The sequence below is a fragment of the Dryas octopetala genome, chromosome 6, assembly GCF_963921425.1.
Source record: "Dryas octopetala chromosome 6, drDryOcto1.1, whole genome shotgun sequence".
In the NCBI taxonomy this organism is placed as follows: Eukaryota; Viridiplantae; Streptophyta; class Magnoliopsida; order Rosales; family Rosaceae; genus Dryas; species Dryas octopetala.
The window spans coordinates 18728034-18751938 of NC_141371.1; the positions used below are offsets into that span (position 1 = coordinate 18728034).

General features: G+C 39.4%; 1 long non-coding RNA gene and 1 other non-coding gene across 2 annotated transcripts in view; both read left to right on the forward strand.

Moving 5' to 3' along the window:
• The window catches only part of LOC147283039 (uncharacterized), a 58295-nt gene that overhangs the window by 20516 nt on the left and 13874 nt on the right, over positions 1 to 23905 (forward strand). The window lies entirely within an intron of this gene.
• Positions 15581 to 15686, forward strand: LOC147283041 (small nucleolar RNA R71). The gene has a single exon (XR_015123203.1). It is a non-coding gene; the product is annotated as a small nucleolar RNA R71 (small nucleolar RNA).

Genomic DNA, 23905 nt, shown 5'->3' on the forward strand with positions numbered 1-23905 from the left:
GATAAGAAATGGAGTTTCAACATCCTTTAAAAAACAAAAAATCGATATCTAAAGTATACTTTTTTATCAGATTTTAAGTACAAAACCGATATGTTATACAGCTTATATATTAGATTTTAAGTACAACACCGATATGTTATACACCTTTTATATTAGATTTTAAGTACAAAATCGATATGTTATACACATTTTATATCCGATTTTAAGTACAAAACCGATATGTTATACATCTTTTATATCCGATTTTAAGTACAAAACCGATATGTTATACACCTTTTATATCTGATTTTAAGCACCAAGACGATATTGAATACATTTGTTATATCAGTTTCAAAAAAAAAAACGATATCATAAGTATCTTACATATCATAATGAAGTTTTTAAGATATAAGAAATGGTTAATATCCAATAACGATGGTTGTATATGATATTAGATTATCAAACAAATAGGATATCGGTTTATCACTGATATATATTAAGGTTTTTCTTGTAGTGGGTTTTTCTGCGTGTGAGATATATATATAAATTTATGTTGCATGAGAACTTTGCATATATTTTTTGTTGGCATAATCGTGTGGTTTTGTGATCATTAGATATTTGCTTAAGTATTGCGATATCTTTTGGGATGACCTACAGGTGAAAGGTCACATTATGATGACCTTGGGTTTCGATCCCCTAAACCTCCGGAGGGGCTATACAGACTGACTAGGTCGATTGTCCTTAGGGAAGCCTAGTCTAGGTGGTATAGCCAGTGAAGTGGACAGTCTTACTAGCTCTTACCAAGGATTATGTGTTAGGTAACAGTAGTTGGCATTCTGGCCGGTCATCAGGTATGGATTTGGAGCTACAAATGTTTTAAATGGATGTATGAGCATGCCACAATTTCATTTTATAAATCAAGTTAAAGGTTTAGTGTTATGCATTGTTTTTAAGTATTTTAATTAGTATTTTTTTATAATACTAATTCCTTGACCTAGAGGTTAGATGTCGTAATTTACTAATTCCCTCTTATTTCATAGTGCTAGATGTGCCGAGACTTCCTGGTGACGTTTCTATTCTTCTTGGGAGACCATTTTTGTGCACCTCTAACATGGAGTACAAAGCAATGGAGTGTTTCATGAAGATTTGCCACAACACCAAGCAAGAAGTGTATTGTCTCACTTCCGAGCCGCCGCAGAGCGAGGAGATCACTTTTTATGGAGATGAGAAGTCAGAGATGGAGAGCTTCTTCAGTTCGTTCTTAGGAAGTGCCGAGAGTAGAAATGGCAAGAAGAAGAGGAAAGGACGTAAGTAAAGGAGAGGCAATGTCAGGCTGAAGATAGAAAAACAAGCGCTGATTGGGAGGCAACCCAAGTTTTTGTTTCGAATAACCGAGGAGGAGTTGTTGAGGACCAAGGAGGCCGCGCCTACCCTTGGAATGTCCACGCTTGCATACGCAAGTAAACAGTTTCCTTATTTCGCTTCATAAGACAATTTTTCATTTTGGTGTGTTTATTTGGTTTTGGATAGTTGCAATTTCCCGTTTCGCTTAATTTGATCATTCTTGCATTTATTTCTTATACATTGAGGGAAATGTATCATTTAAGTGTGGGGGGAAAGGCATTTGTCATTTGTTAGTGTTTTTAGGTTAGAACAAGTGTTTTAGGTGTTTTAAGTGTTTTTAAGTGTTTTTAGAAAAAGGAAAAAAAAAATTTTGTTTTTGGTGTTTTTAGGTTAGGAAAAAAAAAACTTTTACTTATATTTTTAAACTTAGGGTGTCAAAACCCATATCAAAATGCACATTTTCTTTAGATCTCATTCACCTGAGTGATGGATGTGACTCTTTAGAAGTGTGCGACATTGTTTTAAAAACAAAAGTTTTTGAGTCATTTTGGTTGTTTCAGGTCATTTCGAGTCCCCAACTAATTGATTTGATTGTGCATGATTGTTATGAGCATATTTTAGTATTGTGTGTATATTTGGTGTTCTTTTCATTCTAATAGTGTTCCGTAACATATCTTGCAATTCTATGTCATTTGGCCTTGTTGATATGAATTTAGGTTCTGATTAGCATTTCTAATGATTATATGCATAATAGAGTAGACTTGCATGACCTAAGTGAGCTTTTGACCCTTGTTCTTAAATTCTTGAGTGTTGCGCGCCACTCTGATTCTATCATTGTTATATAAGTCATTGTTTTGATCTCATTATCTTTCATTTGGTCATTTGCTTGGAATATGCATAATCTTGAATCAATGAGCTAGAACTCTTTTCTTGTGTACACAAAGCATATGGTATATGCATAACTCTTGAGAAATGAATTTAGGCCCTGTTTGTGTACCCCATAGCCTGAAAGCCTACCCATTACATGTTTTATCCTTAGTTACCCATTTTGAGCCTTTTAAGCCGTTTTCTTTGTTACCCCATACCAAACCCTAAGTTTAGGGGTGTTACACCCCTTTTTACCCGTTTACCCTATATATGGTATTGCAATGTGTTTACATGTTGATTGAGGTGAAAAAGAAGTGAAAATGCATAGCTTATACAAAAATGTGTCAGATAAGTATGTATGCCGTGCCTAAAGAAAAGAAAAAGAAAAGAAATCAAAGAAAAGAGATGGGGCGGTTTCAAAAGAAAAAGTGAGCAAAAAGAGTTCAAGTTGAGCTATGAAGTGCAAAGAAGCAAAGTGTACCTCAAAATGTTCTATTAATGCTTGCAATTCCATGGATTTAGCCCTTTGTGTTTCCCTTTTCATTTCAATACCCTATCCTAGCCTAAGCCTTCATTATAACCCTATTTAAGCCCTAGCTGATCTCAAGAGGTGTGTATTATACTTATGTGGAGTCTATTTAAGAAGAGAGCCTATGGTTATTGATTCTATTTCAAGCATTTGGATTCCTTCCATGAGATTAGTATTTCTTTCTAAAATGTGCCGTTATTTCATGTACATATGTGAGCTAATTGTTTTTGTTACATATTTCCTCACATATATCTTTTGAGTGCATTATCAACCCAATTCTTGAGTGTTTATTATTGACAGTATGCCATAGTGAGAATTGGAGTTGAATCTATTGTGTATGCATTGATTTAGTTTCGTTTGTCTAACACTTGGATTTGTGTTAAGGATGGCCTATATGACAATAGAGGAGCGAGGTATGTTATTTGAAATGTTATTAGAATTTGGAGAATGCAATTTATATGCCTTGCTTTCCTATGTGATTAATGGTTGTGCGCATGAATTCAGTTGTTGGGATGTTAGAGTCAGTCTTGAGTCTTTTCTTTCTTTTATTTGCTCGAGGACTAGCAAAATCTAAGTTTGGGTTGTGATGAGTGTGCATTTTGCATCACTTTATGATACTAATTCCTTAACCTAGAGTGTTAGAATTCGATATTTTGTGTTTCTTGTCTTGTTTTTGTATTTTCAGGTCAAATGAAGCAGAAATATGAAAAGGAAGCAAATGGAGCCATTTGGGACATTTCCTGGTCAAACTAGGAAAACGAGTGAAATTCTGGTCAAACCAGGAAAAGTGCAGAAATCCTAGTCAAATGAGGATTCCTAGTCACACTAGGAAACATCAAGTCCAGAACCATCATTGTGGAGCTAGAAATGAGAAATCCTGATTGTAACAGGAAATCCTGGTTGAACTAGGAAACCTAACCCTACTAGGAAAAGGAGTCCTATATGACACTAGGAGACCCCAGGGGCAATATGGTCATTACGAGAAGTCAAAATGGATAAGGAATCCTTCATTTACAAGGAATCCTAGTTGCACTAGGAAATGTTGGTCAAAGTCAACTCTACAAAGTCAAGGTTTTAGAAGCTTCTAGAAGCTGGTGGACATCCATGGAAATGAATAGAGGGAAGAAATGAATTTGAATTCAAATGGAAATGAGGGGCAAAATGAGAAGTCAAAGTCAATGGTCAAGGGTCAAGGGTCAAGGGTCAAAGATGACAAGTTAACAAGTCAAATGGGCCATGGGCCTATGGGATGCCCAAGTCAAGATGGGCCATGCATGCATGCATGCGCCAAACCCTAGCAGCCCAAGGCCTATGCGCAAGGTCCAAGGTGGCATCCCATGCATGCGCATGCATGTCATGCAAGCCACTTCAGCCCAACATGCAAGCCCAATGTGCAAGCCTCAAGGTGATAGCCCATGGAGTGAAACCTTAGCCCACATTGTGCAAGCCCAATGCACCAAGTCCATAGCCCAAGACCAGCAGCCCATGCGCATGAAAGAGGAGCCCTAGTTGACTTGCGTGAGTCACTTAAGCCCAAAAGGCCAAGCTCTTGCCGCAAGCCCAAGGCGCCAAACCCTAGCTATTGCCGCAAGCTACTTCTCCTTGCCTCTCAAGGATTACACCTCTATAAATATGTTATCACTTCAGAACCCTAAACCTCTTGCCTCCTAGTTTATTTTTCCGTTTTAGGTTTTATTTTTCAGAAAGTGAAAGAGAGAGAGAGCCGAATTCAGAGGGAGTTAGAGAGAGAAGGTGGCATGACATGTAACACCCCGAACCTCGGGCCCATGAAAATACTGAACATCAAACTGTTAAATCTGTTTTCTCTTACTTTTGAACCATGCACAACAACATAAGTAAATATAATTCTGTCAAAAACATTTTAAACAAACCACTGAGTAAAAACAATTAAATAAATCTTTCTGGGTCCCACTGCCTCGTCTCCCCCCCCCCCCACTGCTTCCTCAGTCTGCTTAACCTGCTAAACACCAATCCTACACCACATCCATGGTGTACCGGGTTATACAACAAACCCGATAAGCTCACTAGAGCTCGTATGAGTGAAATGACGTAATAATAATTGTCCTCAATAATTTTCTCAATCCCCAAACTCAAAAATAATCCACAAAATATCCATAATTACTTAATTACAAAACATTCCACCACCAATCATCCAAGCATCAAGATAATCAAAAACTCCTCATATGCACATCAAATCTCATCAATAATAATAATAAAACATTTTGGCAAATCAATTGCCTAATCGTTAACTATTAACCTCAACATCAACCTTAAACATTCACATCCTAATTAATAATCTCACGGCATAATCACCCTCGCTTCCCTTCTCAAGCTTCAAGCCTAAACCTTACCAAGTTCTAACCAGCCCAAGTCCTAACGAACAAAAGCCATACAACACACGGTGCAAACAAACATCTATCCAATTTCACTCACGACGCTCTTCGAAACCCTCCAACTTTAAAACTATTTCACAAATCCATCTCTTCTTTCAAATCCATTTTTAAGTCATCTCAAAACTGTAATTCGAACTCTGAAGAATAAATAGTATTTTCAAGTTGTAAAACTGTTAAAATAACTGAAATAAAAACACAATGCTCTACTGAAACTGTCATTTAAAATATTCACTAATGTAATTTCATTTCGCAAAATGCTCCACAAACTGAAATCTCACGCCACACTAGTACCCGGGAAACTGCTGGTCATACACCGCCGACTAGGCAAGTGCAGAGCAAATGTCATGCTGGTCATACACCGCCAACTAGGCAAGTGCAGAGCGAGTGCTGGTCGTACACTGCCAACTAGGCAACTGCAGAGCGAATGCTGGTCATACACCACCGAGTCATCTCTAGGCGAGTGCAGAGCAATATATACCTGCGTGCTGGTCGTACACCGCCGAGTCATCTCTAGGCGAGTGCAGAGCAATACATACCTGCTGAAGGGGGTACTAGTATGGCGGTTTGAAACCGCTTCTGTATATCTCAATCAACCACCTCTCAAAAACTACTCCTCCAGATAAAAACTGTAATTTAAATCTTTCCATAAATTCGCTTAAATAAAATTATTCTCAAATTGTGAAAGCTGCTCGATCAAACTCATTTTCTAAAGGACAGAAATTCATTAATAAAACTTCCCCAAAATAATACCAAAACCTTTTCCAGAAAACTGTCCATACTCAAATAAATCAAGAAAAAAGTTAAATTATAAAATGTACAAAACATTTCGAAAACCAAGGATCCACTCACAGTGTACCCTGGACTATACTGAAACCTTTCCGAAATTGATTTCTACTCACGACCCCTTCCTCACTTGTTTGTCATTCCTACTCACAGTCTATTGTATGATAATTGCTTAATCCTCACTTAATCCTTTAGTCTCAATCTTCGTCAATTCCTTCTCATGGTCTGAACCCTATACTTGGTTTCCTTTAACATAAAGCATCAAATCACACAAAACCGACGATTTATTAACGGTACTCTACATTAAAAGTCCGATACATTTCACTCACAATTTAACTACGTAAAAGACCGAAATACCCTTCACAGGGGCCATTGCTCGGATACCAAATCCGGCAGCATAACGGCATCGGGAATGAGATTTCCCGAGCCCGTGTACCTGTTAGGACCAGACAAGTGGCGGAGGCAGTGGTGGCAGCGGCGACAAATCTTAAAAAAAATTAGTCTTTCAACTAAAATCAACCCCAATCAACATAGGTACTTCAATTGGACCAAAAACAACTCAGAATTTATTCAAATATGCTTAATTCAATGTAAACCCGAAATGGGTACAAGCCCTAAAATTTCAATCTCCAAATTCTCAAAATTGACACGCAAGAACAAGGGGGAAAGGAAGCCCATACCTAGAGGATCATTTCTCGTAACTGGATCGAGGGCCAAATCTCGCCGGAAAAGCTAGAACTAGCCGGAGAAGCCGTCGGCCTTGGAACTTCGATTCGCCGCTGTGGGAGGTCGCCGGAGCTAGGGAAGAATACAGGGAGGCTCGCCGCGACGAGGGGATGACAACCCAGGTGGTCCGGAGTCGCGTCGTGGCCGGAAAAGCGAGATCGCCGGTAGGGAGACTCGGCCCTGTTTCACGTCGTTTCTCCGTCATGGATGATCGATTGGAAAAATGGGGGCCACCGGGACAGAGAGAGGGGAGGGAGGCGATGGCGGCAGGCCAAAACCCGAGCCCAGCCGCCGTCGGATGCGCCGTCACGCGCCGGTGACAGGCGCGGAGAGGGTGAAGGGCGAGAGAGAAACAGAGGCGCGGGGGAGAGAGAGAGAGAGAGAGACAGAAAATGAGGAGAGAGAGAGGAAATCTGACTTTTGGGTATTTAAAACCCATTTTCATAAAAATTACAAGTTTGCCACTCGCTTCAAAAACCCGTATCTTTCAAACCGTAGCTCCGATTGACGCGTGCCGCGTGTCTACGAACTCGTGGACTCGAGACCTTTCCAACGTGCCCAAAGTCAAAGACGAAAGTCCATTATTTTTAAAAGTCAACTTTGGGTCGGGTCGTTACATGACAAGTGAGAGAGAGAAGGAATCAGCCTTGCCGCAAGCCCTAGCTCACCTTGCCGTGAGTTCCTCCTGCTTGCTAGGTGCCTCCTTCTTCCTCTCTCCTTGCTGCAGCCACCCTTGTGTTTGAATCTCTGATTTTGTTTTCTTTTTACTTCTAGAATTCTGATTGCATGTTGATTTATGTTTCTGAATTTATTTAGTTTATGCCTTTGAATTTATTTAGTTTGTGTTTCTGATTCTATTATTAGCATGAATTGAGATTTTATTATTTGTTGCTGTTTTATTTAATTTAATTTAATCATGTAAGTTAATTTATTCTATCTTGCATGTTAGTTGTAGGTTGATTAATGGATTTGCATGTTTTAACAAATCGTTTATCCGTCTCTTGGTCTGTTAGTTTGATGTTTGCATGTATTAAATTTCCATTATCTATTTGAACCCGTCATTAGTTGTTTGCATCCTTTGACTAGCCACCTTAGGGTAATTGCATCTAGTTTAATTGTTAGGTTTAGTTGTGAAATAGTCAAAGTCACTAAACCACAAGTAACAAGGGAATAAGGGATTATTCTTGGTAATGGGGTTGGGCGACCTCTATAATGAAATAGTCAAAGCTTATATGTTGTGCATGTTTGACGTTCTCACGGATCTTAATGACTCTTACATGGGTAACAGCTGCCTTAGCTTGAACTAGGGAACATGTAAGTTAACTGATTAAGGAAGGCCCAAGAAGCTCTTAGTTTATGCATTAGGAGAACAATTGCGAGAAAGTAACTAGCCAAACCTTTTTAGCAGTCAAACTTTAATATATTGTGTTCAAATTAACTGTCATTAGCCTTGGATGGTTATTGCATGCTTATCTGATTTGAAACTGAAAACTCAACATTGAAAGATAGAATAAAGGGTGTGTGCGTGTGGTGATGTGTGCGTGTGTTTTCATCTCTTAAAACCCCCCATTTAGTTATTCTAGTGATTATTTGAATTGATTTGTTGTTTATTAACCATTCCCTGTGGGATCGACCTCGTGCTTGTACGCTTTGCTACTGATGCGATTCGTGCACTTGCGAGTATACTTGGAATGAAATAGATGTTTATTTTGTTCTAAGAAAACATTCAACAAGAGGACACACTACCGTTACGAGAGTTATTCCCAGACGAGCAGCTTTTTGCCATCTTAACGACTCCATGGTATGCTGACATAGCGAATTATTTAGCATGTGGAGTGTTACCCAATGATCTGACACATTACCAAAGGAAGAAGTTCTTGCATGATGTCAGACAATATGTGTGGGATGATCCTTATTTGTTCAAATATGGATCAGATCAGTTGATAAGATGATGTGTACCAGAAATGGAGCAGAGGAATGTCATTGAGATGTGCCATTCTAAAGAGTGTGGAGGCCATGGTGGAGGAACTAAGACTGCTTACAAGATTCTTCAAGCAGGTTTCTTTTGGCCCACTATATTTCATGACTGTCATCAGTATTACCTCACATGCGATAGATGTCAGAAGATGGGAAATATTTCTGCTCGTAATCAGATGCTGCTGAACTTCATGTTGGAAGTTGAGATCTTTGATGTTTGGGGTATAGATTTCATGGGGCCATTTCCATCTTCTTTTGAATACGAGTACATTCTGGTAAGAGTTGATTATGTGTCTAAGTGGGTGGAAGCTGCCGCTTGTAGGACTAATGATGCTCGAGTGGTCTTGAATTTCCTTAAGACCAATATCTTTGCACGATTTGGTACCCCGAGAGCAATCATTAGTGATGGGGGATCGCATTTTTGCAATAAGCTGTTTGAGGCCGTGATGAAGAAATATGGAATAAGGCATAAACTGGCTACTCCCTATCATCCGCAGACGAGTGGGCAAGTGGAAATTTTGAATCGTGAGATTAAGTTCATTTTGGAAAGAACGGTGCTCGCCAATAGGAAGGATTGGTCTACCAAGCTTAATGATGCATTATGGGCCTATCGCACCGCTTACAAGACACCCATTGGAATGTCTCCGTTTCGACTAACCTATGGGAAAGCTTGCTATTTACCAGTTGAGCTGGAGCATAAGGCATATTGGGCGATTAAGAAGTTCAATTTTGATATTCATGCCGCTGGTGAGAAAAGAAAGTTGCAACTTAGTGAGCTGGAGGAAATACGACATTTTGCATATGAAAATGCTAAGTTGTACAAGGAAAGGACCAAGAGGTACCATGATAAGAAGCTACGTCCGAGAGAATTCTTTGTTGGAGGGAAGGTGTTATTATATGACACAAGATTACGTCTCTTCCCAGGAAAGTTGCGTTCAAGATGGACCAGACCTTATGAGGTGATTAGAGTGTTTCCCTATGGCACAGTTGAAATCAAGAACCCGAAGAATGGGAGCATATTTAAGGTCAATGGTCATCGTGTGAAGCCTTTCCTTGAACCAGATTTTGAGCTGAACCAAGAAAAAATTGAATTCTAGTACAAGACTAAGTTTGGCTGAAGACATGAAACTTAGCGCTTCTTGGGAGGCAACCCAAGGGAGGGATGACGATGAGGAGGTGATTTGGTACATGTGCATGGGCGAGCCATTGTTGAATGTTTTCTTAGAACTAAATAAACATCTATTTCATTCCAAGTATACTCACAAGTGCACGAATCGCATCAGTAGCAAAGCGTACAAGCACGAGGTCGATCCCACAGGGAATGGTTAATAAACAACAAATCAGTTCAAATAATCACAAGAATAACTAAATGGGGTGTTTAAAGAGATGAAAACACACACACAGTTCACCACACGCACACACCCTTTATTCTATCTTGCAATGTTAAGTTTTCAGTTTCAAATCAGATAAGCATGCGATAATCATCCAAGGCTAATGACAATTAATTCAAACACAATGTATTAAAGTTTGACTGCTAAAAAGGTTTGATTAGTTACTTTCTCGCAATTGTTCTCCTAATGCATATACTAAGAGCTTCTTGGGCATTCCTTAATCAGTTAACTTACATGTTCCCTAAGAGCATTGTTAGGCCTACCCTAGGGTAACTGTTATCCATATAAGAGTCATTAAGATCTATGAGAACGTCAAACATACACAACATATAAGCTTTGATTATTTCCTTATAGAGGTTGCCCAACCTCATTACCAAGAATAATCCCTTATTCCCTTGTTACTTGTGATTTAGTGTCTTTGATTATTTCACAGCTAAACCTAACAAATAAACTAGATGCAATTACCCTAAGGTGGCCAGTCAAATGATGCAAACAACTAGTAACGGATTCAAATAGATAATGGAAATTTAATACATGCAAACATCAAACTAATCGATCAAGAGACGGATAAACGATTTGTTAAAGCATACAAATCCAATAATCAACCTATGACTAACATGCAAGATAGAATAACTAAACCTACATAATTAAATTAATAAAAGAAAAATAGAAACAAATAACAAAATCCCAATTCATATTGATGCAAAATTCAGAAACACAAACTAATATAAAATCAAAAGCATAAACTAAACATAAAATCAGAATTCTAGAAGAAAATTAAAGAAAACAATGGAGAGGGGCTGCGGCAAGGCAAGGAAGAGAAGGGAACCTCACACAAGCAAGTGGCTCACGGCTAGGGTGAGCTAGGGCTTGCGGCAAAGGGTCTTTCTTCCTGGCTGCCACGCCACTCTCTTCACCTCTCTAGGTTTCGGCTATCTCTCTCTTTCACTTTCTGAAAACTAAAAATTCTGAAAACTGAAAACTGAAAAATAAACTACGAGGAGGCTCCTGAGTTCTGAAGGTATAAGATATATTTATAGAGGAGAAATCCTCTTGAGTCAAGGCTAAGGTTACTTGCGGCAGCAGCTAGGGTTAGGAGGCATGGGCTTGCGGCAAAGGCAAGGCCTTTTGGGCTTAAGTGAGTCACGCTTAGCCTAGCTCGGGTTTCCTTCCTCCTTGCGCATGGGCTGCTGGCTTGGGCTGCTGGTCTTGGCGCATTGGGCTTGCACAATGTGGGCTAGGGTTTCACTCCATGGGGTACCACCTTGAGGCTTGCACATTGGGCTTACATCTTGGGCTGAAGTGGCTTGCATGGCATGCATGTGCATGCATGGGCTGCCACCATCGACCATGGGCATTGGGCTTAGGCTGCTAGGGTTTGGCGCATGCATGAATGCATGGCCCCTCTTGACTTCGACATGACCTAGGCCCAAGGCCCATTTGGATTGTTGACTTGTCATAGTTGACCTTTGACCATTGACTTTGACTTCCCATTTTGCCCCTCATTTCCATTTGAATTTGAATTTGAATTCATTTCCATAGATGTCCACCACCTTCTAGAAGTTTCTGGAACCTTGACTTTGTAGAGTTGACTTTGACCAACATTTCCTAGTGCAACTAGGATTTCTTGTAAATGAAGGATTCCTTATCCATTTTGACTTCTTGTAATGACCATATTGCCCCTAGGGTTTCCTAGTGTCATTAGGACTCCTTTCCCTAGTAGGGTTAAGTTTTCTAGTTCAACCAGGATTTCCTGTTTCAATCAGGATTTCTCATTTCTGGTTCCGCAATGATGGTTCTCGACTTGATGTTTCCTAGTGTGACTAGGAATCCTCATTTGACTAGGATTTCTGCACTTTTCCTGGTTTGACCAGGATTTCACTCGTTTTCCTAGTTTGACCAGGAAATGTCCCAAAATGGCTCCATTTGCTTCCTTTTCCTATTTCTGCTTCATTTAACCTTAAAACACAAAAACAAGACAAGAAACACAAAATATCGAGTTCTAACACTCTAGGTTAAGGAATTAGTATCATAAAGTGATGCAAAATGCGCACTCATCACATTAGATTTTGCTAGTCCTCGAGCAAATAAAGTAAAGAAAAAGACTCAAAACTGACTCTAACATTCCAACAACTGAATTCATGCGCACAACCATTAATCACATAGGAAAGCAAGGCATACAAATTGCATTCTCCAAATTCTAATAACATTTCAAATAACATACCTCACTCCTCTATTGTCATATAAGCCATCCTTGACACAAATCCAAGTGTTTAGATAAAATAAACTAAATCAATATATACACAATAGATTCAACTCTAATCCTCACTATAGCATACTTTCAATGATAAACACTCAAGAATTGGGTTGATACATGCACTCAAAGATATATGTGAGAGGAAATATGTAAAAAAAACAATTAGCTCACATATGTATATGAAATAACGGCACATTTAGACAGAAATACTGATCTCATGGAAAGGAATCCAAATGCTTGAAATAGAATCAATGACCATAGGCTCCCTTCTCAAATAGACTCCACATAAGTATAATACACACCTCTTGAGATCAGTTAGGGCTTAAATAGGGTTATAATGAAGGCTTAGGCTAGGATAGGGTATTGAAATGAAAGAGGAACACAAAGGGCTAAATCCATGGAATTGCAAACATTAATAGACCATCCTGAGGGTAAAACGGCATACATGTTGATTGGGGGTAAAACGGCACTTCATAGCTCAATTTGAACTTTTTTTGCTCACTTTTTCTTTTGAAACCGCCCCATCTCTTTTCTTTGATTTCTTTTCTTTTTCTTTTCTTTGGGCACGGCATACATACTCTTCTGACACATTTTTGTATAAGCTATGCATTTTCACTTCTTTTTCACCTCAATCAACATGTAAACCTATTGCAATACCATATATAGGGTAAAACGGATAAAAGGGGTGTAACACCCCCAAACTTAGGGTTTGGTATGAGGTAACAAAGAAAACGGCTTAAAAGGCTCAAAATGGGTAACTAAGGATAAAACATGTAATTGGTAGGCTTTCAGGCTATGGGGTACACAAACAGGGCCTAAATTCATTTCTCAAGAGTTATGCAAATATGACATGCTTTGTGTACACAAAAAGAGTTCTGGCTCATTGATTCAAGATTATGCATATTCCAAGCAAATGACCAAATGAAAGATAATGAGATCAAAACAATGACTTATATGACAATGATAGAATCAGAGTGGCGCGCAACACTCAAGAATTTAAGAACAAGGGTCAAAAGCTCACTTAGGTCATGCAAGTCTACTCTATTATGCATATAATCATCAGAAATGCAAATCATCACCTAAATTCATATCAACAAGGCCAAATGACATAGAATTGCAAGATATGTTACGGAACACTATTAGAATGAAAAGAACACCAAATATACACACAATACTGAACATGCTCATAACAATCATGCACAATCAAATCAATTAGTTGGGGACTCAAAACAACCTAAAACACCCAAAAAGACCCAAAAACTTTGTTTTTAAAACAATGTCGCACACTTCCAAAGATTCACGTCCATCACTAAGGTGAATGAAATCTAAAGAAAACGTACATTTTGATGTGGGTTTTGATACCCTAAGTTTAAAAACAAAAGTAAAAGTTTTTCCTAACCTAAAAACATTAAAAAAAAAAAAAACAAAATTTTTTTCTTTTTTCTTAAAACACTTAAAAACACCTAAAACACTTGTTTTAACCTAAAAACACTAACAAATGACAAATGCCTTTCCCCCCACACTTAAATGATACATTGCCCTCAATGTATAAGAAATAAATGCATAAATGATCAAATTAAGTGAAATGGGAAACTGCAACTATCCAACACCAAATAAACACACCAAAATGAAAAATTGTCTTATGAAGCGAAATAAGGAAACTGTTTACTTGCAAACGCACGCGTGGACACTCCAAGGGTAGGCGCGGCCTCCTTCGTCTTCAATGACTCCTTCTAGGTTCTTCGAAACACAAACTTGGGTTGCCTCCCAATCAGCGCTTGTTTTTCTGTCTTCAGCCTGACATTGCCTCTCCTTTACTTGTGTTCTTTCCTCTTCTTCTTGCCACTGCTGCTCTCCACACTCCCTAAGAACGCGCTGAAGAAGCTTTCCATCTTTGATTTCTCATCTCCATAAAAAGTGATCTCCTCGCTCTGCGGAGGCTCGAAAGAGAGACAATACACCTCTTGCTTGGTGTTGTGACGAATCTTCATGAAGCACTAAAATGGTGCACAAAAATGGTTTCCCAAGAAGGATAGAAATGTCACCAGGAAGTCTCGGCACATCTAGCACTATGAAATCAGAGGGAATTAGTAAATTACGACATCTAACCAAAACATCCACAAGCATACCAAGGGCTTTCTCGACTGAAGAGTTGGCGAAGCGAATGTTCGAATCAAACGGGTGCAAATCAGTTTCCACAAACCCAAGTCTCTTGAACACCACCAATGGCATGACATTGATAGCTGAGTCATTGTCAATTAAGGCATTGGCACTCTCATACTCCCCTATGCTGCACGGTATGACCAATGAGCTCGGATCTCTCTTCTTACTCGGAAAAGATGCAAAGAAATAACCACAAATCTCCCTAGGAACGTTACGATTATGCACTTGCTCCTCAACCTTTTTCTCAATTGACTTCAATTTCCTCATGGTTGCTGGAAATTTGGTGACGTCAATGTCCGGAATGAGGGGAATCACACGTGTATCCACTTTCTCTTCAATCAGGTCTGGATCCTCCTCTTCCTCACTATCCATGATCTCAATCACCTCCTTAGTCTTAATCACTCTAACTCTTTTTCTTGGAGTTGTCCTCAAAATTGCATTTACATGCTCCTCATTCTTCGAGTTGATGACAGGCTGACTAGGCAATTTTCCCTTATCTCTCTGACCCAAAGTAGTGGCAATTTGACCCACTTGACTCTCCAAATTTGCAATAGCCTTCGAGTTGTCTTGCATCTGCTGCTCGGTTTGGTTCATGAAGGCATTGGTGCTTTGAGCAAGGGAAGTGGTGCTTTGAGCAATCTGAGCAATCTTGTCCTCCAAGCTAGACCTCTCGGCATTAGGGTGCACATATGGCTTGTTGTTGCTCTCACTAGCTTGCTGTCCATTAGTGTTGCTCCACCTAAAATTGGGGTTGTTCTTCCATCCAGGGTTGTAAGTGTTGGAATAAGGGTCATACAGCACCCTAGGATAGCTCCCAATTTGGTTTATGTGTTCCACGTCACCTCCTTGTCCTTGCACACCCATCAGCTTCTCTTGAGCCAAAGACAACTTCTGCACCATAGTCTTGATTTCCAAAATCTGTCCTTCCATGGTGTTTGGCACATCAACCACCTCATATAACCCTCTCTTTTGTCCTCCTCTTGAACGATTGGAATCCCATTGTTGAGAACTCAAAGAAAGTGACTCAAATAATTCTATAGCCTCATCTTCAGTTTTCGACATAAATGCACTACCACATGCCGAATCCACCTTGGCTTGATCCCTCTCCAATAATCCTTGATAAAAACAGCAAATCACATACCAAGGAGATAAGTTGTGGTGCGGGCAGCTAGTAAGCAACTCATTGAATCTGTCCCAAGTCTCATGGAATGGCTCGTCCGCTTTTTGCACAAATCCAAGGATCTCTTTCCGAATCGAATTTGTCTTGGAAATGGAATAAAACTTGTTCAGGAACTTGTTCGAAAGATCATCCCAAGTCGAAATGGAACCACTGGGCAGCGAATATAACCACCTCTTTGCCTTGTCCTTAAGCGCCAAAGGGAACATCCTCAAACGGTATTGATCGGCATTCAACCCCCTCAATTGTGCGGCTTCAAAAACCCCGGAAAATCAGTGGTAACTTGGCAACAAATGGATCTGACCACTCTTGATCTCGAAATCAGTGGCTATTGTTGCATAACGGATGCAAGATGGTTGAGTGGACAGCGAGGGTGCTGAAAAATGACTCAGGGGCTGTGGCACATTCTCATTTGTCTCAGCCATGTCGACACTTCCAATCTCCTCACTACTCGAATCTGATGCACTGGGTTGTTGAGCCTCTCTAACCTTGCAACAACCTCAGGGTTCATAAAACACACCTAATCAAGAGAAAACACATAATCAGTAGAAATAATGCTTATAAAGGCATGGCATTTATTAAAAACTAAAAATTAACAAAAAATAAAATCTAACTAATATAACCTAATTCTAATGACTATTTAAACCAATTCTTTGATATTAGACACCATTCCCCGGCAACGGCGCCAAAACCTTGTTGAATGTTTTCTTAGAACAAAATAAACATCTATTTCATTCAAGTGCACGAATCGCATCAGTAGCAAAGCGTACAAGCACGAGGTCGATCCCACAGGGAATGGTTAATAAACAACAAATCAGTTCAAATAATCACAAGAATAACTAAATGGGAGGGTTTAAAGAGATGAAAACACACGCACAGTTCACCACACGCACACACCCTTTATTCTATCTTGCAATGTTAAGTTTTCAGTTTCAAATCAGATAAGCATGCGATAACCATCCAAGGCTAATGACAATTAATTCAAACACAATGTATTAAAGTTTGACTGCTAAAAAGGTTTGATTAGTTACTTTCTCGCAATTGTTCTCCTAATGCATATACTAAGAGCTTCTTGGGCCTTCCTTAATCAGTTAACTTACATGTTCCCTAAGAGCTTTGTTAGGCCTACCCTAGGGCAACTGTTATCCATGTAAGAGTCATTAAGATCTATGAGAATGTCAAACATACACAACATATAAGCTTTGATTATTTCCTTATAAAGGTCGCCCAACCCCATTACCAAGAATAATCCCTTATTCATTTATTACTTGTGATTTACTGTCTTTGATTATTTCACAGCTAAACCTAACAAATAAACTAGATGCAATTACCCTAAGGTGGCCAGTCAAAGGATGCAAACAACTAGTGACAGATTCAAATAGATAATGGAAATTTAATACATGCAAACATCAAACTAATCGATCAAGAGACGGATAAACGATTTGTTAAAGCATACAAATCCAATAATAAACCTATAACTAACATGCAAGATAGAATAAATAAACCTACATAATTAAATTAATAAAAGAAAAACAAAAACAAATAACAAAATCTCAATTCATATTGATGAAAAATTCAGAAACACAAACTAATATAAAATCAGAAGCATAAACTAAACATAAAATCAAAATTCTAGAAGAAAATTAAAGAAAACAATGGAGAGGGGCTGCGGCAAGGCAAGGAAGAGAAGGGAACCTCACACAAGCAAGTGGCTCACGGCTAGGGTGAGCTAGGACTTGCGGCAAAGGGTCCTTCTTCCTTGCTACCACGCCACTCTCTTCCTCTCTCTAGTTTCCGCTATCTCTCTCTCTCACTTTCTGAAAACTGAAAAATAAACTAGGAGGAGGCTCCTGAGTTTTGAAGGTATAAGATATATTTATAGAGGAGAAATCCTTGTGAGGCAAGGCTAGGGTTACTTGCGGCAGCAGCTAGGGTTAGGAGGCATGGGCTGTTGATGTGTTTTCTTAGAATAAAATAAACAATTATCTCATTCTAAGTATACTCGTAAGTGCACGAATCGCATCAGTAGCAAAGCGTACAAGCACGAGGTTGATCCCACAGGGAATGGTTAATAAACAACAAATCAATGCAATTAATCACTAGAATAACTAAATGGGGGGTTTTGGAAGATGGAAACACACGCACACATCACCACACGCACACACCCTTTATTCTATCTTGCAAAGTTAAGTTTTCAGTCTCAAATCAAATAAGCATGCAATAACCATGCAAGGCTAATGACAGTTAATTTGAACACAACATACTAAAGTTTGACTGCTAAAAAGGTTTGGCTAGTTACTTTCTCGCAATTGTTCTCCTAATGCATAAACTAAGAGCTTCTTGGGCCTTCCTTAGCCAGTTAACCTACATGTTCCCTAGTTCAAGCTAAGGCAGCTGTTACCCATGCAGGAGTCATTAAGTTTTATGAGAACGTCAAACATGAACAACATATAAGCTTTGACTATTTTCTTATAGAGGTTGCCCAACCCCACTACCAAGAATAAACCCTTATTCCCTTGTTACTTGTGGTTTAGTGTCTTTGACTATTTCACAGCTAAACCTAACAATTAAACTAGATGCAATTACCGTAAGGTGGCCAGTCAAAGGATGCAAACAACTAGTGACGGGTTCTAATAGATAGTGGAAATTTAATACATGCAAACATCAAACTAACAGACCAAGAGACGGATAAACGATTTGTGAGAACATGCAAATCCATTAATCGACCTACAACTAACATGCAAGATAAAATAAATAACTACATAACTAAATTAAATAAATGAAAACAGCAACCAACAATAATAAAATTCCAATTCATACGTACTAAAGAAATCAGAAACGCAAAGTAAACAAAATTAAAGGCATAAACTAAACAACTAAATTAAAATGCATAAACTTAATTGAAATCAGAACCATGCACTAAATAAAAAACAGAATCATAAATTAAATAAATTTAGAAACATGAATCCACACGAAATATGAAAACTAGAAGAAAAATCAAAGGGAAACAGACAAGAGGGGCTGCGGCAAGACAAGGAAGAGAAGACACCTTGCACAAGCAATTGGCTCACGGCTATGGTGAGCTAGGGCTTGGGCTTAGGGTTGCTCTTCCTTGCAGCCACGCCACTCCTTCCTCTCTCTCAACTTTCGGCTAGCTCTCACAAGAACAAAACTAAAAACTGAAATTAAAAACCTAGAACAGAAAATAAACTAGGAGGCAAAGGAAATTTCGGCTGGAGTGTGTAGGTGTCTAGGGTTCTGAATTGATGGAATATATATAGAGGACAAATCCTTGAGAGGCAAGGATAGGGCTTGCGGCACAACTAGGGTTTGCTGCTCCTTGTAGCTTGCGGCAACAGCTAGAGTTTCTAGCTATGGGCTTGCGGCAAGGGCTTAGCCTTTTGGGCTTAAGTGGCGCATGCAAGTCAGCTAGGGCCTTCCTCCTTGCGCATGGGCTGCTGGTCTTGGACCTTGATGGTGCATGGGGCTCACATGTGTTGGGCTGAAGTGGCTTGCACAAGATGGGCTAGGGTTTCACTCCATGGGCTTCCACCTTGGGCTTGCATCTTGGGCTTGTGCATGGGGCTTGCGCATAGGGCTTCTTGGTTGCTAGGGTTTGCATGGCATGCATGCGCATGCCTGGGCTGCCACCTTGCTCCTTACGCATACATCTTGGGCTGCTAGGGTTTGGCCCATGCATGTGCATGCATGGCCCATCTTGGGTTCGGCATCCCTTAGGCCCATGGGCCCTTGACTTTTGACTTCCCATTTTGCCCCTCATTTCCATTTGAATTCAAATTCATTTATTCCCTCTATTCATTTCCATGGATGTCCACCACCTTCTATAAGCTTCTGGAACCTTGATTTTGTAGAGTTGACTTTGACCATCAATTCCTAGTGCAACTAGGATTCCTTGAAAATGAAGGATTTCTTATCCATTTTGACTTCTCGTAATGACCATATTGCCCCTGGGGTCTCCTAGTGTCATTAGAACTCTTTTCCCTAGTTGGGTTAGGTTTCCTAGTTCAACTAGGATTTCCTGTTTCAATCAGGATTTCTCATTTCTGGCTCCGCAATGATGGTTCTGGACTTGATGTTTCTTAGTGTGACTAGGAATCCTCATTTGACTAGGATTTCTGCACTTTTCCTGGTTTTACCAGGATTTCACTCGTTTTCCTAGTTTGACCACGAAATGTCCCAAAATGGCTCCATTTGCTTCTTTTTCTCATTTCTGCATCATTTGACCTGAAAACACAAAAACGAGACAAGAAACACAAAATATCGAGTTCTAACACTCTAGGTTCAGGAATTAGTATCATAAAGTGATGCAAAATGCACACTCATCATGGGCTTGCGGCAAAGGCAAGGCCTTTTGGGCTTAAGTGAGTCACGCCTAGCCTTGCTAGGGTTTCCTTCCTCCTTGCGCATGGGCTGCTGGCTTGGGCTGCTGGTCTTGGCGCATTGGGCTTGCACAATGTAGGCTAGGGTTTCACTCCATGGGCTACCACCTTGAGGCTTGCACATTGGGCTTGCATCTTGGGCTGAAGTGGCTTGCATGTGCATGCATGGGCTGCCACCTTGGACCATGAGCATTGGGCTTGGGCTGCTAGGGTTAGGCGCATGCATGCATGCATGGCCCCTCTTGACTTCGGCATGACCTAGGCCCAAGGCCCATTTTGCTTGTTGACATGCCATAGTTGACCTTTGACCATTGACTTTGACTTCCCATTTTACCCCTCATTTTCATTTGAATTTGAATTCATTTCTTCCCTCTATTCATTTCCATAGATGTCCACCACCTTCTAGAAGCTTCTGGAACCTTGACTTTGTAGAGTTGACTTTGACCAACATTTCCTAGTGCAACTAGGATTTCTTGAAAATGAAGAATTCCTTATCCATTTCGACTTTTTGTAATGACCATATTGTCCCTGGGGTCTTCTAGTGTCATTAGGACTCCTTTCCCTAGCAGGGTTAGGTTTCCTAGTTCAACCAGGATTTCCTGTTTCAATCAGGATTTCTCATTTCTGGTTTCGCAATGATGGTTATCGACTTGATGTTTCCTAGTGTGACTAGGAATCCTCATTTGACTAGGATTTCTGCACTTTTCCTGGTTTGACCAGGATTTCACTCGTTTTCCTAGTTTGACCAGGAAATGTCCCAAAATGGCTCAATTTGCTTCCTTTTCCTATTTCTACTTCATAAAGTGATGCAAAATGCACACTCCTCAGCCATTTTCACACCAGCCAAGGTACGTTTTCACCCTTTCTTTGCTCATTTCAGTAGTTTTGTCTTACTTGTTGAATTTCCCTTCCTCTTTTCATTACATTGTGCATTACATTTGTCATTCATTTAAACATTGAGGAGAATGTTTCTTTTAAGTTTGGGGGTGGGGAATGCAATGCATTTTTGGTGTAAAATAAAAATAAAAAAAATAAAAATAAAAATTTTTATTTCACTTTTGTTTGTAAGTTGAGGGTGTCAAACCGACATTAAAATGCATCTGTTCTTAAGATTTTATTCATCGTAGTAATGGATTTGAATCTTTAGAAGCATGCAACAAAGTTTTTGAGTCTTTTTGTTTGTTTTAGTCTTAAGTCCCCAACTAATTGATTTCATTATGTATGGTTATTTTGAGCATGTCTAGCTTGTATATATAGTATGTATTCTTCTATCTCTAGCATTGTTTCATAACATGCTTTACAACTGTATGAACGTGGGCCTTGTTTTCATGAACTTAAGTGATAACTTGCATAACTAGAGATGAATATACTTAATAGAGTAGACTTGTATGACCTAAGTGAGCTTTTGAGCCCGGTACTTAAATTCTTGAGTTTTAAAAGTACTCTAATATTTTCTTGTCATATAAAGTCGTTGTGATCTCATTATTCTTTCTTTTGATTAAGTACTTGGAAGATAATTGTGAATCAAAGAGCTAGAACTTCTCTCTTATTCTATACAAAGCATGGATATTAGGCCTTGTTTGTTTTTAACCCATAGCCTAAAGCTTACCCTATGTTATAACCCTAGTCAAACATTTTGAGCTTAATGGCCTTTTCTTTGTTTACCCCTATACCAAACCCTAAGTTTGAGGGTGTTTCACTCCTCTACCTATTTACCTTACCTATGGATTTGCGTTGACCTAGTGAGTTGTGAGGTTGAAAAGAAATGTTTATGCATAGCTTGAAAGAGAAGGAATTGTGCTTAAGATTGTTTGTCGTTCCCGAAAAAAAAAAAAAACAAATCAAAGGGAAGGGACGATTTCAAAAGATTGAAATGCAAAGGTGTCCAAATTTGAGCTATGAGTACAAATTATGCAAGGAATGCCTCTACTATTTTTTGGTGCAAATCCATAGTCTGTAGCCTTTGTTATCCATTTCATTTCAATACCTTATCCTAACTTAAGCCTCCATTACAACCCTTATAAAAGCCCTACTTGATCTTGGGAGAATTGTAGTTCATTTTTGTACAGTTAGATATAAGAGAAGCTTATGGTTATTGATTCTGTTCCAAGTATTTTAATTCCTTCTATTGAGATCAGTGTTTTTGATTCATTGTGTCTGTCTTTCATGATTAATATGTGAGCTTTTTGTATTTGTTTATCATATCATCTCTCACATATACTTGAGTGCACGTGTTGACCCAATCTCTGAGCGTTTTATTATTGAGAGTATGCCTTAGTGAGAATTGGAGTTGATGCTATTTTGGATATGCTGATTTAGTCTTGTTTGTCGAAACACTTAAGTTTGTGTCAAGAATGGTCTATATATTTCATGGAGGAGTGAGGTATGTTAATTGAAGCATTATTAGAGGTTGAAGAATAAATTCTATATGTATCTTGCTTGACTATGGTATTTATGACTGTACTTATGAAATCATGTGTTGGGATGTTTTGAGTCTGTCTTGAGTCTTTTCTTTGTTCTTTTTGCTCGAGGACTAGCAAAATCTAAGTTTGAGGGTGTGTTGAGTGCTCATTTTACACTACTTTATGATACTAACTCCCTAACTCAGAGTGCAAGAACTCGATATTTTGTGTGTTGTTAGTTTGTTTTTGTTCTTATAGGATAAAATGAGCAAAGAAGAGAAAAGGAACCGAAAGAGCCATTTTTAGACATTTCCTAGTCAAACTAGGAAAAGTGGAGAAATCCTGGTCACACCAGGAAACGCGGAATCCCAGTCAAACTAGGATTCCTAGTCTCACAAGGAAAGATCAAGCTTGAATAAGAAGGAATCATGACAATTCGAAGCCAGAAATGAGAAATCCTAGTTGGAGCAGGAAATTCTGTTTGAACTAGGAAACCTAATCTGAGTAGGAAATGGAGTCCTAATGAAGATAGGAGTCATGAGGGGCAAAATGGTAATTGTAAAAATCCAAGTGAGATAGAAATCCTAAGTCAATAAGGATTCCTAGGTGGACAAGGAAAAGTGGTCAAAAGTCAAAGTCAACAAGTCAAAGGTTCTAGAAGCTTCTGGAAGACATTGGGCCAAAGCACAAATGGATAAGATGAATTTCAGCCAAGGTGATGGACTTGGGCCAGGCGTGAAACCCTAAGGAGGGTGCGGCATGGGCTTAAGTGGAACCCTAGGGGCTAGCGCATGGACTTAAGTGAAGGGCCATGTAATTGGCGCATGGGCTGAAGGCTAAGGCCTAGTAATTTGCGTAAGGGGCTGCTTGTTTATGCATATGGGCTTAAGTGAAGTGTGGCCTTGGTCCATTAGGTCAAGATACATCAATCCCACATTGATGAAGAATAGGAATAGCAGCCCTACTGATCTCTATAAATACATCTTTAAAATTCAGAAAAAGGGGTTCTCTCCTCTTTAATTTTTCAGAAACCCTAGTTAGCCTCTCTCTCCCTCTTTCTTGCCGCACACCCCTTGTCCTTTCTCTCTCTTTCTTTTATTTTTCTGAAGCAAACCCTAGCAGCCCTCTATCTCTTTCTCTTCTCTTGCCGCAGCCACCATCATATATCTCTCTCTCTCTCTCTCTCTCTCTCTCTCTCTCTCTCTCTCTCTCTCTCTCTCTCTTTATTTTTCCTCACGCAGCTGCCACCTATCTTTGTTTTCTTTTATTTTTGGGCTGAACTGAAGAAGGAGGAGGAAGCCTTGCTTCAGCCACGCCATCACCACCTTGCTGCAACCTTGCCGAGCACAACCCATCATGCCACCTTCTTGCAGCCGCCTCCACCTTGCTGCCTTGGCTTGATTTCTTCTTCCTTTCATTTTTATTTTCATTGTTTTAATTATGCATTATTTATTTATGGATTTAATTATGTGTAGCTGAATATTGGGCTAGGGCTA